The following is a 14,683-nucleotide window of genomic DNA, read 5'->3' as shown; positions in this document are numbered from 1 at the left end:
AGCTTTGCCCCAATTTTCCCTGTTGCCTAATCATATTGTGACTTGTACATTGCTGTAGAGGCCATTGTATGCCGAATCCAGAAAATGGGTGCAGAAGCCCATACGGGAAAAAAGTCACCGCCGTAGGCGCCTATTATAAAAACCACAATCTGCTGCAAGGGATGGAAATGTGGGTGCACAGAGGTGCCTAACTAGTGGCAGTGAAAGTAAATTTTGGCTTTTTGCATAACTGGTGCGGAACAATATACATTTCTGCAAGCCCCTCGTGCCTGTGAAGCTATCGGGCCCTGAAAGTTAGTTTCACTGCCGCTAATAAAGCACCTCCAGGTGCAGAAATGTACTTTTCTTGCTGCATATAGCGGGATTTCAGTAGAGGGGGGGTTACAGTTTGGGGGGTAGGTTTAAGTACCCCTGGCGGGGAGGAGGTCTTACGGTTAGGAACCACAAGGGGGGGGGGGGTCCTAGGGTTAGGCACCTCCAGGAGGGGTTAGGGTTAGGCCTTGGTAGAGGAAGAGGTTCTGTGTGTGAGAGTAGGGTTAGGTGTAGCCATAATGAAATATCAATAAACATTACCGATATGTTACTATCGGATTCCAGCAGTAGAATAACGCTAATTGTCTCTCCACAGAATATCGCTAATTGTATCAATATTCTACTAGCAGCAATCTCCTGCGCCCTCTTTTCCAGTCGCCTGTTTTTATATATGCCCTCTATATGAACCAAATCCCTCTGTCCCTCTTTCGCCTTCATGTATCCCTTTTTCGAGACTGATTTGTATATATATATATATATATATATATATATATATATATATATATATATTATACTTAAATACGTGTTTAATTGACTTTATTCACATTATTTACATTGACATATTTCTTATTTTCAAATGTTAAAATCAAGGCAAACTAATGATGATGGAAGCACAAGTGCGGCCAGCTCCGGCGGCCATATTAGGAGCGGCATGAGAGCCCGACCCGGCCTGTGGGGTCGCGATCGGCACGGGGGGCGCTTTCAGGAAGGGGACCCGGCGGAACTGCACGGAGGGCGCAGACGGCGTCCTCCGTACATTTAAACATCTTACAGGTACTTGACGTTTTTAAAGATTTTGGCCTCGTAAGTCCTTTAAAAATGTGAAATATTGAAATATTTATCATTTTAGTATGTAACATGAATTTCTATCATGCTGGTGGTATAAAAAGATTTTCTTAGCTATGTCATACAAAAATAAAAATAAATAAAATCAAACATTTAGTAATTATGTACACCATTCCAGCAACAAAGTTATCAGTGCAAACTAGGAGTAGGGCTTATCCTTCAAGATAGCTATTGCATGCTGCAACAAATGTCACCATTTATTGTCATTATGTAATGCCTGTGATTCAGTAGTTGCCACCCTTAGGGGTCTGTTTATCAAAGGTCGGTAACAGTGCAAACAGCTACTTCACACATGCCTCTTCATACTAAACATGCACAACTTGCCTGCTAGCTCCACGCTGGCGCACTGACAGTGTATTTTGATCTCTGCTACTGTTCACTGAACTACATTAAAAAACAACCGATACTGTGCACTGCACAATATGACTTAAACTCTTTAGTCTCTTTGGTCTTGTCTAGTATCGATCTTGAAACAGACTTTACATTTCAGCAGACTGCTGACTGTGAACGCTTAGTTTATATGGTGCTCAAGCACCAGGTACCAATGGCATTCCAAGCTGCTGATGGCTCTCTTGGCAGTAGTAAGTGTGGTCCACTGTGGGTGATCTGCAACCCCGATGTAATTTTCTGATAAAGTGAGCAGCACTGTGATGCAACAACATTTTGGGAGCATTGCTAATCTCAATGGGAACTTAGAGCCAAGACTAGCAAAAGGAGTGAAGTTGGTTCATTGCTATGCGAGACACTGGTAGCACCAGAGAAACACTGCTCCCTGTTATCTGTAATAGTGACCCCAACCATTATCATTTAAATAAGCGATGCCATTCTCTCTTAGTGGCTGCGTTATTGAGTGTGGAATCCTTTGTGGCCACAGTCCTAGCCAACTAGATCAAGATTCTCATACTTGCCAAAAGTAAAAGTTAGTTGAGTATGATCAATATAAGCATAAACTAATGGTATGGTGAAGGGTGAATTAAAGTGTACCCGAGATTGCATTTCACATGATGAGATAGACGTGTGTATATACTGTGGCAAGAAAACAGACACCTATGCTGTGCTCCTTTTCTTTTTCCCTGTCTGAAAAAGTTAATATCCAGCTATGTATCTGACAGTTTTTCTCCAGTTGGAATCAAGTGGGGCTATAGCATCCCTCCCTGATAACAGACTACAGCTATAAAACACTTTCCTAAGAAGATAAGAGAGCTTCTGACTGCAGGGTATAGAAAAAAGGTCAATAGTTCATGTATTTGCCATTTGGGATGCTTTATGGCCCATACACACGGGCTACAACTGTCGCCGCAACCACGTGGCACGCGCGTGTTGCGGCGACAGGCCGCCAGTGTGTTTGACGCGCACGCCCGAACCGTCGCTACTTAGAGCTGTCACCAGGCGATTGACTTGGTCAATCGCTGGCAACAGCTGTCGCCGCAACTGTCGCTAGTCCGCCGTGTGTATGCGGACTAGCAACAGCAACACACATACAGTGAGCGGAGCTTCCGGCGGGGGGGGGGGGGGGGGGAGAATCTGTGTCCCTCTGTGCGCAGTGTGTACGGCTGTTGCACAGAGGGACCTGGCGATGAGCTGTCGCTGCTTTTATTTTTTTGTTGCGACTTGAGGTTTTAGACACTGAGCAGAGACATTAAATCTACTTTGTAAATATTTATACATAACATAAAACCATGAGATGTCTTAAAAAGTCGTTTTAGGAGTAGGAGGACGGATTCAATTGTTTATCTCATCAGTGTATTGTCACCTCTGGTTCACTTTAAGTTTATGGTAAACAAGTGCTCTAGTTCAGTAAATTGCTACATGTAATGCCATAGGTTTCTTATCTCTCATGTATGCCTGCTGTGGCTGTGATGTGCTGTTTAAGGGTCCTGACAGATGATCATATGCTGTTACCATGTTTGCAATGACCTGCAACAAATAATACATCACAGCTATTATACTAACTACCTCTAAAGACACAAAACAAGACTAGTGTCTAAATCATATATGCATAACTATATGAGTTTAACTGCATGAGTGAGGAAGATACTGGAATTAGCGTCCATAGTGTTCACCTGACAATCCGTGACCTTGACCCTCCTCCAACCAATGCCAGATAACTATCAAACTTACTTTGGTCTAAAAAGCCCTTGTGATAATATAGCAAACATTTGCAATACTTAACCGTAGACAAGGAAATGAATTCTAAAGATTTTCATATGCCATGATTCTAATAACCATACAATCAAAAGTTCATCTGCCCAGCAATCTGTATATTAGATCAGCACCAGAAGCTGGGTTCAGTAATGTACAATAAGGATTCTTAAGATCCAATTAATGTATAAAGTGAATAAATAAATTAATTAATGAATAAAGAGATACATCACATCAAATTCATGTCCAAAAATAATAATGCAATGCATAAGAGCAAAAATAGATAAAAACAGGCACACAGGATACAGCCCTTGAGTGCAATGAAGTGCAGCTAACCCAATCCAGCAGAAGCAGACTTGGTGAATAGAACAGAGTGGCACCGCACATCCCAAAATATCCAAAGTTTATTCCACAATCTTAAAAGCAGACATAGGTCAAAAAGACAGCATCAACTGACCTTTGTGACATTCTGTACTGCCTCTCTCCTTAAGTTGATGCTGTCTTTTTGTCGTGTGTCTGCTTTTAAGATGTTGCAATAAACTTTGGATAGTTTTGGATGCGCACTGCTACTCTGTTCTATTTACAAGGCACAGGGCCGGCCTTAGGTTTCACAGCGCCCTGAGCGAAACCTGATTTTTGTGCCACCCCCCTTTCATCCTCTTCCCACGTGCATGTACACACATGCATGCACGCACGTATACACACACACAGGCCCATATGCAATTCCCCTTTTCTACTGAGATATCTCCTAGAACAGTGGTTCCCAACCTTTTTGATGTTGACACATCCCGCCAAATGCTCAGATCTCTGTGTCACGTTTGTATAATAGAAAAAATACTATTAACCTGCTGGGCGTTCTGAGGTGTTTTTTTTTATCATGTAGCTAGCCTAGCGCTAGCTACATGATTCTCCCCTTCCTGCCCCCTCCCGCCCACCCTTCTGATCGCCGCCGGCGATCACGCCCATAAGGAAATCCCGTTCTGAATGGGATTTCCTTTAGGGCTTCCCCCGTCGCCATGGCGATGAACGGAGTGACATCATCGACATCGTGACGTCACAGGGACTCCCGATCCACCCCAAAGCGCAGCCTGGCGGCGATTGTCCAGGCTGCGCACGGGGTCCGCGGGGGGGAGGGCCTCTTTCGAGTTGGGTAGTGGCGGATCGGCGGTGATCTAAGCAAACACGCAGCTAGCAAAGTTCTAGCTGCGTGTTTGAAAAAAAATTATCAAAATGGGCTCACCAGGGCCTGAGCGGTGCCGTCTAACGCTAGGGAGGTTAATAACCACAAATGGATGGAAAGAGTGCATTATCGTGAATACACTTAAAAATGAAGGCTAGAACTTTTCAGGAATATTAATAAAAACAATCAGTGAGACAGGTAGCCGCCTTCCCCCCATTTAGAATGATAGCACAGCACTGACAATTTGCACCACGCGTTATAGCCGCAGTGCGCGCCCCCCCCAAACACCCTCAGACTCAGTATAGGTAGGTAGCCAGGTACAGGTGCCCCCAGTATAGGATCTCATGTGTAGGTGCCCTCAATATAGGTTGCCAAGCATAGATGCCCCCAGTATAGGAAGTCAGTTGAAGGTCTCCATCCTCCCCCATAGGTAGCCAGGCGTAGGTGCCTCCAGTATAGGTAGCCAGGTGTTGGAGCCCTCAGTAAAGCTTTAGGTGCCCTCAGTATAGGAAATCAGGTGTAGGTGCCCTCAGTATAGGTAACCAGCTATAGGCGCCCCCTTGGAAGCTGGCGCCCTGAGCGACCGCTCCGGTCGCTCATATCAAAGGCTGGCTATGACAAGGCATAAGTGCAAACAACTAAACAATATGCCCAGGGAGTGGCCTATATAGTCAATCAAAAGTTCATAGTGTAAGGAAGGAAAATAATCAGCCTAGAATTGATCAGGGTGCATGCAGAGTTAGCAACGGCAACAAGAAGGCAGAGAGAGATGGAGGACTCCCCTGACGGACCCCACTAGTATCAAAGTCCACAAAGGCTGGTACCTCCATGTAAAATATAGCTCTTTAGTCAAAAAAATATTTTTTGTTGCTTAGAAGTCACATGGTACTGTGGCTTGAGGCATTGGCACAATTTATTCATTGGTGCTCCCTCTCCTTGTGTGTGTATCCAGTGGACCCCACTAGTATCGCAAGCCTCACCCTGCTTTATCAAAAGAGAGGAGCAACCATGTCAAAACACCAGCAGTGCGGCTATTAAATAGAACATGAAGGGTTGCGTGTGCCGATCAGATGTCAAAACCTGAAAGCCAAAACCATAGTCTAGGTTATCACTGCTACGCAGATCATATGCAACTATCTCTCCTTCAAGCCAGGCCTAAATAACCCATCAACACCTGTCAGTGAACAAAAACTTCAAAACTAGAAGATCTGCAGGTGGTTAAGGGTGAATTCCAACAAAATTAACCAAATGGTGATTGGAGGTCCACGTATGGATAATTTACAAAGGTCTGCTGATTTCAGCTTAGGGTAACGCTCATTCGTACACCAATGGATTATATTGAAACACAAATACCTGATCCCTCCTGGTGACATACCTAAGTTAATTCATGTAAGTGTATCCTCCGGCTTGCATCACTGCAATGCCTCTCTCATAGGTCTCTCATTTGGCTTCCAGGAACAACAAAGGGACAATTTGCATATTCAGCAGTGATGCATTGCGTCCCGCCTCATATGCTCACTCCAATCTGAATAATCGCAAATACCTTTTGTTTTAAGAAAGGTGAATATCTGTTTTGCATAGCGTTTTTATGCAGGGGACTTTTTGGTCCTTTGCAGACCCTTACACACTCATAGAAGATCTGGTTCACCATGAGCTTGCTGGGCAATCTATGACAGTTGGTACAAAAAACTCTGAAAAAGTTGAATAACTCATTTATTTTCCTGAGTCTATGTACAATGTCTGCACATAGTGTGTCAGGTTCCCTGGGAGAAAAGCAGTAGGAAATGATTAATATCAATGCTGCTCTGGTTGCTGTAGGTTATAGCATCACTGTGTTCTCCGTTCCATTCCTAAACAAGGTCTTCGGTATAAACTGACAGACTGAAAGTACAGGTGACTGTGTAAAATAACTGTCCTGGAATTAAATCTAATAACAATAGAGAACACTATAAAAGAAACGTCTCAGGCCTGTTGTCTGCTTGATCCCCTATTTCACCTCTGCACTAGACACAGGTCAGTTTGGAGGGGCTTGTCACTAGCACGGCAGTCATGCAAACATACAGCAGCTGGAAGGGAAAAGGAGGGCAAGTCAGCTCAGAGCGGCAGAAAAGGCCTTTTCATGGCAGCTATTTGCAAACCTCTAAGGAGTCGCAGAGCCAGCCCATTAAAACCCTGTTAAAACACTTCTGATGTTGTCAGCAGTGGAGAGCTGAGATAGCACAGCGATCACCGAGATGCTATCTGCCTCAAGCAGTTCAGTGGTACTGTCAATACTATGAGCAAGGAGGTGCAAGATGAGCAACAACCTAATTTCTTCATCAAAATTTCATAACCTCCCAGAGCTGCCTAGAAAAAAAGCAGTGTGAGCAGACTTGGGAGATGGGATCTGTCACTGGGAACTGAGTGAACTCTGGCCGAAATCACTATTAAAGGTGTAGTGACTTGTGCTCATACTTACAAATGTTCATATAAAGTCTATTCCCACAGGTGCATTGCAACAGATTTTTAACCCTTAAAAAAAAGACAACTCCAAAGAGAATTCATCTCGTCCCTCCTGGTATACATCTCTTTTTTGTTACCTTGTTTTAACAGCTTTATAATGAGCTAAGTATCACAAATGATCAATGTTATATTCAATAGAAGTGGCACTCCTTTCTCCTGAAGTGGAGTAAATATTAAGCTGACAAGTGCTGTTCATCCTTGCATTATCTTGCTCTTGTCCATGAATGTAGCTTATAAATATAGTAGGTAGCTTACATGGCCTGCTATAAAGAAACCCAGTTTCATTGCTTTGTTTTCTAAGTGACAAAGATTTGTATGTTGTCTGTCATATTCAAATTGAAATCAACAATTCTGAAAATCTGATCACTGGCAGTAGAGTAGCGTTGTTTAACCGGCTATTGGTACAATCAGTGGAAATTCTAGTTGTTTTAAAGTAGAACTCCAGACTGTAGTTTTAAATAAGCTATATGAAGGAGATGTAATAGCCTATTTTGAATAAAAGTTAGAAAAAAACATCCTGGTTTTCATAAAATACATGAAAAACTGTCTGGAAATGGACCTCTTATGCCAGTCATTCCAAACCCATATACACATTCATGTGTCGTGGCAGCATCGGATATGTGTCGCCGCCCACTCTGTTTCTCCCCACTTCTCCCAGCCTCTGCTCTAACTGTAATTAGAGCAGGGCTACAAGAAAATGGCAGCCATTTCCTTGTAGCCATCTAACTATACATGGAGCAGAGGCAAGGAGAAGCAGGGAGAGAAGACACCTATGATGGAGGAGAGGGGGCGGCCAGGTAAAATAGAGGAAGCGGCCACTAGCTCAGAAAGTTACACGAGTGGCAGCCGCAGGAAGGGAGGGGAAGCAGGCTGGCCACCTACCTGGCTAAGCTATACTGGAGGCAAATATACTAGCTACCTATACCGGGGGCAACTATACTACCCATACTGGAGCTACTATACTACCTATACTGCGCCATCTATACTACCCATACTGGAGCAACTATATTACCTATACTGGGACAACGATATTACCTATACTGGGACAATGATATTACCTATACTGGGACAATGATATTACCTATACTGGGACAACGATATTACCTATACTGGGGGCAACTATACAGCCTATACTGGGGGCAACTATACTACCTACCTATACTGAGGCAACTATACTAACTATACATACTGGGGCAACTATACTGGCTTCCTATACTGGGGGCAACTATATCAGGCTACCTACCTACCTATACTGAGTCTGTGGGCGTTTTTTTTTTGCCGCGGGGGGTGGTTTTTGTCGGCGCACCACTGCTATAACATGCTAGATGGAAACTGTCTGTACTATGCTATCATTCCAGATTGAAGGGGCCCCCTAAATGTCCCCTGAAAGGTTCTAGCCTTCATCTTTAAGTGTATTCCAGATAATGTACTCTTTCCATCCATTTCGTGGTTATTATTACCATTTATTTATTATACATATGTGATGTGTCACGGAGATCTGAGCATTTGCCGTGAAGAGTCACGACTTCAAGAAGGTTGGGAACCACTGTCATACTCCCTCTGTAACTTACACTTCCTGTTCTGTGTAAGTGTGACTTATATTTCAACTTCATGCTTAAGGTGCTTGCTAAGACAAACGCTTATTGACAGCACAATAGCTAAGTGGTTAGCATGGTTTGTGAATGAAGACCGCATGTTATCTCTGTTTGCTTAGAGTTGCTCAGGGCAATTCACCTACAATATTCTGTGCTCACTGGCACTGGAATGTGTTAGGGGCTTTAGATCCAAGCCTTTTCATGAAAAAGACAAAAATATATTACTTTTTTTTAAACAGGAAGATATTATTTAAAAATGTTGAAAACGTTACAAAAACATAGTACACATAGTATTCAGTGCATAAGGGGGAGGCTAAGAGGAAAAGGAACTCCCCAATTCACATATTGTTCACATTCTATTTACATCTAACACCATAACCAGGAATATAGGTGGTATAGTAACAAAGTTTCAGCCTGTTTGGACCAGACTGGATTCCATTGTTGTCACATAGAATTGGTAGTACACTGATATATAACACAGTAAGTTAACCTAAGACATCTCAAACCTCCCTAGTGATCATTGAGTCGCACCACTTTAATGTCCTCTGTAACTGTGCTGTTGATAATTGGTCGGCAAATATGGAAAATAAACCTTTGGGTACTATGCTGCCCTCACTACAACAGGTTATAGAGGAGTCAATCTTGTGTAGGCATAAAACAAGTGACAGCGCTCCAGGCTCCAAACTGAAATGTAAGCTGACAGAGGCATGCAGAGCCCCACAGGAGCTAAATACATGCCTTGAATGCAAATCAGATGCAAAATTATGTAGTAATTACTAATCTAAAAATTTGAATGCAGGTTGAATCACAGGAATGCAGCTAGCCAAATAGTATACTTACGTTAATTTTGTACAGCAGGAGGAAGTGGCAGTGCTTTCAGACAAAGGCTGTACCCGAATTAGCTATTTGCAAAGATGTGCAGAGCTCCACAATGTGGACAATATTACACAACATGCATTCAAAACAGGCAATTTTCAGTTTGCATTCAGTTTCCAGCCTGGAGCACAGTCACTTGTTTGGTGTCTTTTTGAAGAAATGTGTATACCATTTATGATTAGCAGCACTAGGTAAAAAAAAAAATATATTTTTATTGTTAGACTAGCGGTAGGTCTTCCCCCTGAGGGAATTTGTGCACATATTATTTACACTGAAGCTAACGTCCTCCTTTGCTGTACTTGTTTTGAATGCATGTTGTGTAATAATGTCCACATTGTGGAGCTCTGCACATCTTTGCAAATAGCTAACTTGTGTACAGCCTCTGTCTGAAAGAGCTGCCACTTCCCTCTGCTGTACATAATCTTGTGTAGGGGCGATGGAAGAAAGTGATACCAAAGAGGTTGGAGGGTTATGGGGAAAAGCAACGATAAACTTTATAGGTAAAAAAGGGATTCTTTGATTGCTATTTTTCCACCTGTGCATAGCATAAAACAGAGTATTAGAAGACACAAGTATTCATGTTACAGGGCATCTGGAAACGAAAGCTGCGTGAAACAACAGCCACAAAAGTTTCTGCAAGGACCAAAATCTACAATGAGTTTGCTGAAGCCTACAAACATCCTCATCCTCAAAAAATGATGGTCATTTTGTTTCTGTCCAAATCCAAACGTGCGTTTCATGTGCTTGTCTACCAAACGTTTGCCAGTTATGAAAAACTGTGACTATATTTGTGGGCTCAGGCCTTAAGAGAATTAGATACAGAGGCTCAGCAGGACTCTCAGGTAATCTGCATTGTTTAAAAGGAAATGAATATAGTATCCTCTCATTTGAGAAGTGGTGGCTAGCTGGGCCATGACTAGATGAATATCTGGTTGAGCAAGTCAGAGATCAGCTGAATCACAAATTGTGAATCACGAGAGCCAGCGCAATAACAATCGGCCAGAAATAAGCATCTGCAATTGCTTGCTAATGTGTCAAAGGAATCTAAAAAAAGGTGTCTGTGCAACTGTTCTCAAATATGAAAGCTAGATGACCCAATTTAGCCACACACAACACACAATGAGCAATGCAGTAACAAAATCTTAGACATAATGCTTTCAGTTTGATTCCTGTCATATCCCTCTTCTTCCCCTTCTCCCTGCCTTAATCAGATCAAGATTCCTACCTAACACTGTCTAACCCATCTACAAATGCCAAAAGTTCCAGAGGAATGCATCCCTCTCAGGGCCAGATGGTATCAACTATGCAGACAGTGTATGTGAAAAGCTCATTATAGGGAATAAAAATAGAAGTGTTAATACCTTTATATCTCCTATAGTCTGACAAACTATCATAACATGCAAAGGAATACAATAGCAAGCACCTAGTTACTTGGCCGCCATCAGTCACAGGCTATTCTTGATGCATACAAAGAATAAAGCAAATTACCACACAGTGAATAATTAAGCATCTGAAAGACGCAATATGCAGACTAATTCTGAAGTCACATCACAATGGCATGATACATTAATAATGTTTATTGTCTTACATTAAATGCTTTTTACAAATATACAAGTAAATTGCACTGACATATTTTATGCAGATCTTGTCAGGCAACATCAAACATTCACATCCTTTTTTCCACTGCTGGCTCACGAGTCTTAAGGGCCTATTCACACATGAAAGCGCAAAACGCTACCGTTTTACACGGATGATTTTTCCGCGATTTAACACGGAAAAAATCACTGCACAAATACGCGTTTTTGGAGCAATCCCGATTAGCGCTTCTATAGCATGCTAATCGCGATCACTCCCGAATCGCCCAAAAAATGCTGCAGGTAACGTGTTTGCCGATTGCCACTAATCACAGATCGCCCGTGATCGGAGGCAATGGCGGAAGTGTGATCACAGCCACGTACTTACTATTGCGCTAGCGCTTGGGCGATAAGCGAGAATCACCCACTAATCACCGCACTGTGAATGGGCCCTAACTTCCTACTTCCTATTATACACCACACATGCTTATGCTTTGATTATAATTAAGCAACTGTGAAAAACATATAAAATATTTGAAGGTATGTCTTTTGTGATTTATTATGTGTTCTATTATCGTTGTAAGTTGTACAACAACAACAACAGACATTTTTAAAGTGCTTTTCTTCCAAAGGACTTAAAGTGCATAAGTATGGCTCAGACCAGTAAGGGCCTGAGTCCACTAACACAGTAGAACGCAGTTGTACGCAGTTGTGTCCGCTGTTCAGCATCTGTAACATTGATGTGTTTCTGAAAAGCGGACACAACTGCGCACAACTGCGTTAGTGGGCTCAGGCCCTAATTGGTTGGATGGTAAATTGTGGTACAGGGGAAAAATTCTGGGATGGGACTGTCCACTGGGTGTGGTAAGGAGTTTCAAAGGGTAGGGACAGCATGGCAGAAAGCTCTGTCTCCAAAGGTTTTGAGGTGCACTCTGGGAGTGACCAAATTTATGGATCCTTCTCATCTGAGGTTGTGGGAAGTGTGTGGGGCAGTTTCAGAAAGACCTTCATGTATCCAGGGCCCAAATTGTGTAGGGATTTGAATGTCAACAGTCCAATCTATATGTGTTTTGGTACATTGTTCATCTTTTAAGAGAAAATGAAATGGAAACCGAGAGCCCAATATAGTGTAGTATGTCAGGATTATTTGATAAGATGATAAAGTGAGAACAATTATACTCACAAACATGGGTTACCGTCCAGGTAACCACTATAAAGGCAGGTGAGGAGATTAAGCCTGTCCTCACTCAGGGCTAAGAAGTCGCTCTCTGTAGAAATGAGAAAAGAGGGTAGCACTCCCCTCCACCAGGAGTGGACGCAATGTATTTGTACATTGGACAGAGGCGCCAGCAGGATAAAAATTCATAAAAACTTTAAAAATTGCTTGGAGGAAGTGGTGGGCTTGCCTCCCAAAAGCAGACAAGACGTCCTGTTTTTATATAAGTAAACACATTTATTATACGATACCCCAGACGGAAATGCAACGCGTTTCGCAGGTCAAGCCTGCTTCATCAGGCAAACAAGGGGTTAACAGGACATCTGTAGTATCAGGAATAGCGCCTCAGGGAGATTGTTCATCTTTTGCATGATTCACTATGCTAGAAATGCATATAGACATACAAAAGAGCATGTGGCTAATCCAGTCAGACTTGAGTCCGAGCACCTGACCTGCATGCTTATTCAGGGTCTATGGCCAAAAGGATAGGGCAGGCAACATGACAGCCAGGCAATGTGCATTGTTTAAAAGGAAATAAATATGGCAATCTCCACATCAATCTCACCTCAGGTTCACACACAAATACACACACACAAAAATGATCCATGGAACCATAGCATATACCACTTTGCCATCAGAAACCATAGAGTGCTGTGGTGCTTATTTCAAATGCCTTGTTCTATTCGCTACATCGTTCTGGCCTTTTGAATTAATGGTGCTGGAACTAGCAGCAAATGTTTTCGCATGTCCCTGTATAGATGAAAACAATTCCTGAATTCAGTGCAGCTGGCTTTCTGCATTTGTGCCCCTGAATTTCCATGTAGGTGAGCCAGAAATTCTAGCACCCATGCTGAAAAGAACAAGGAAAGACATTTAGCATCGTCACTGAAATGTCAGGTGCACAGAAGTGAAAACGTTAGTGTGTTGACTTCAGGAACCACTTTCATCTGTCCAGGAACATGTGGAATTCAGGATAAAAAAAAACCACACAAATCAGAATGGGAACACGATTAGCAGAACACTGCCTCAGTGCAAGTCAAACAAAAGTTTGCTTTCTTAACCACTTAACGACCGCCCCCAGCCGATGGGCGGCGGCAAAGACCGGTCCCAAACGACCGCAATACGCCCATCGGCGGGGGCGGCTGCGGGAGTGGCTATGCGGCGATCGCGTCATTCGTGACGCGATCAGCCGCCGGGGACTGGCTCCGCCCCCCGTTCGCCGTAACCCGCCGGCCGTTCGGAAGCGCCGGCGGGTTACTGGCATCCGGATCGCCGCTGCAACAGTGTATAATAGGCTTTGTAATGTATACAAAGCCTATTATACTGGCTGCCTCCTGCCCTGGTGGTCCCAGTGTCCGAGGGACCACCAGGGCAGGCTGCAGCCACCCTAGTCTGCACCCAAGCACACTGATTTCCCCCCCCCTGCCCCCTGATCGCCCACAGCACCCCTCAGACCCCCCCCTGCCCACCCCCCAGACCACTGTTTGCACCCAGTCACCCCCCTAATCACCCATCAATCACTCCCTGTCACTATCTGTCAACGCTATTTTTTTTTTAAGTCCCTAATCTGCCCCCTACTCCCTCCTGATCACCCCCCCACCCCTCAGATTCTCCCCAGACCCCCCCCCAGACCCCCCCCCCCCGTGTACTGTATGCATCTATCCCCCCTGATCACCTGTCAATCACCTGTCAATCACCTGTCAATCACCTGTCAATCACCCGTCAATCACCCCCTGTCACTGCCACCCATCAATCAGCCCCTGATCTGCCCCTTGCGGGCAATCTGATCACCCCCCCACACCAATAGATCGCCCGCAGATCCGACATCAGATCACCTCCCAAATCCATTGTTTACATCTATTCTCTCCTCTAAACACCCACTAATTACCCATCAATAACCCCCATCACCACCTGTCACTGTTACCCATCAGATTAGACCCTAATCTGCCCCTTGCGGGCACCCAATCACCTGCCCACACGCTCAGATTGCCCTCAGACCCCCCCCCCTTATCAATTCGCCCGTGCAATATTTACATCTGTTCTCCCCTGTAATAACCCACTGATTACCTGTCAATCACCCATCAATCACCCCCTGTCACTGCCACCCATCAATCACCCCCTGTCACTGCCACCCATCAATCAGCCCCTAACCTGCCCCTTGCGGGCAATCTGATCACCCACCCACACCAATAGATCGCCCGCAGATCCGACATCAGATCACCTCCCAAATCCATTGTTTACATCTATTCTCTCCTCTAAACACCCACTAATTACCCATCAATCACCCCCTATCACCACCTGTCACTGTTACCCATCAGATTAGACCCTAATCTGCCCCTTGCGGGCACCCAATCACCTGCCCACACGCTCAGATTGCCCTCAGACCCCCCCCCCTTATCAATTCGCCCGTGCAATATTTACATCTGTTCTCCCCTGTAAT

At 44.0% G+C, this 14,683-nt stretch overlaps 1 protein-coding gene across 7 annotated transcripts in view; it reads right to left on the bottom strand.

Moving 5' to 3' along the window:
- The window catches only part of BCAS3 (BCAS3 microtubule associated cell migration factor), a 1,423,373-nt gene that overhangs the window by 423,635 nt on the left and 985,055 nt on the right, over positions 1-14,683 (bottom strand). The window lies entirely within an intron of this gene.

This window comes from Hyperolius riggenbachi, chromosome 2 (assembly GCF_040937935.1).
Source record: "Hyperolius riggenbachi isolate aHypRig1 chromosome 2, aHypRig1.pri, whole genome shotgun sequence".
In the NCBI taxonomy this organism is placed as follows: Eukaryota; Metazoa; Chordata; class Amphibia; order Anura; family Hyperoliidae; genus Hyperolius; species Hyperolius riggenbachi.
The sequence above is the reverse complement of the archived record's forward strand: the minus strand, read 5'-3'. Positions and strand labels throughout refer to the sequence as shown.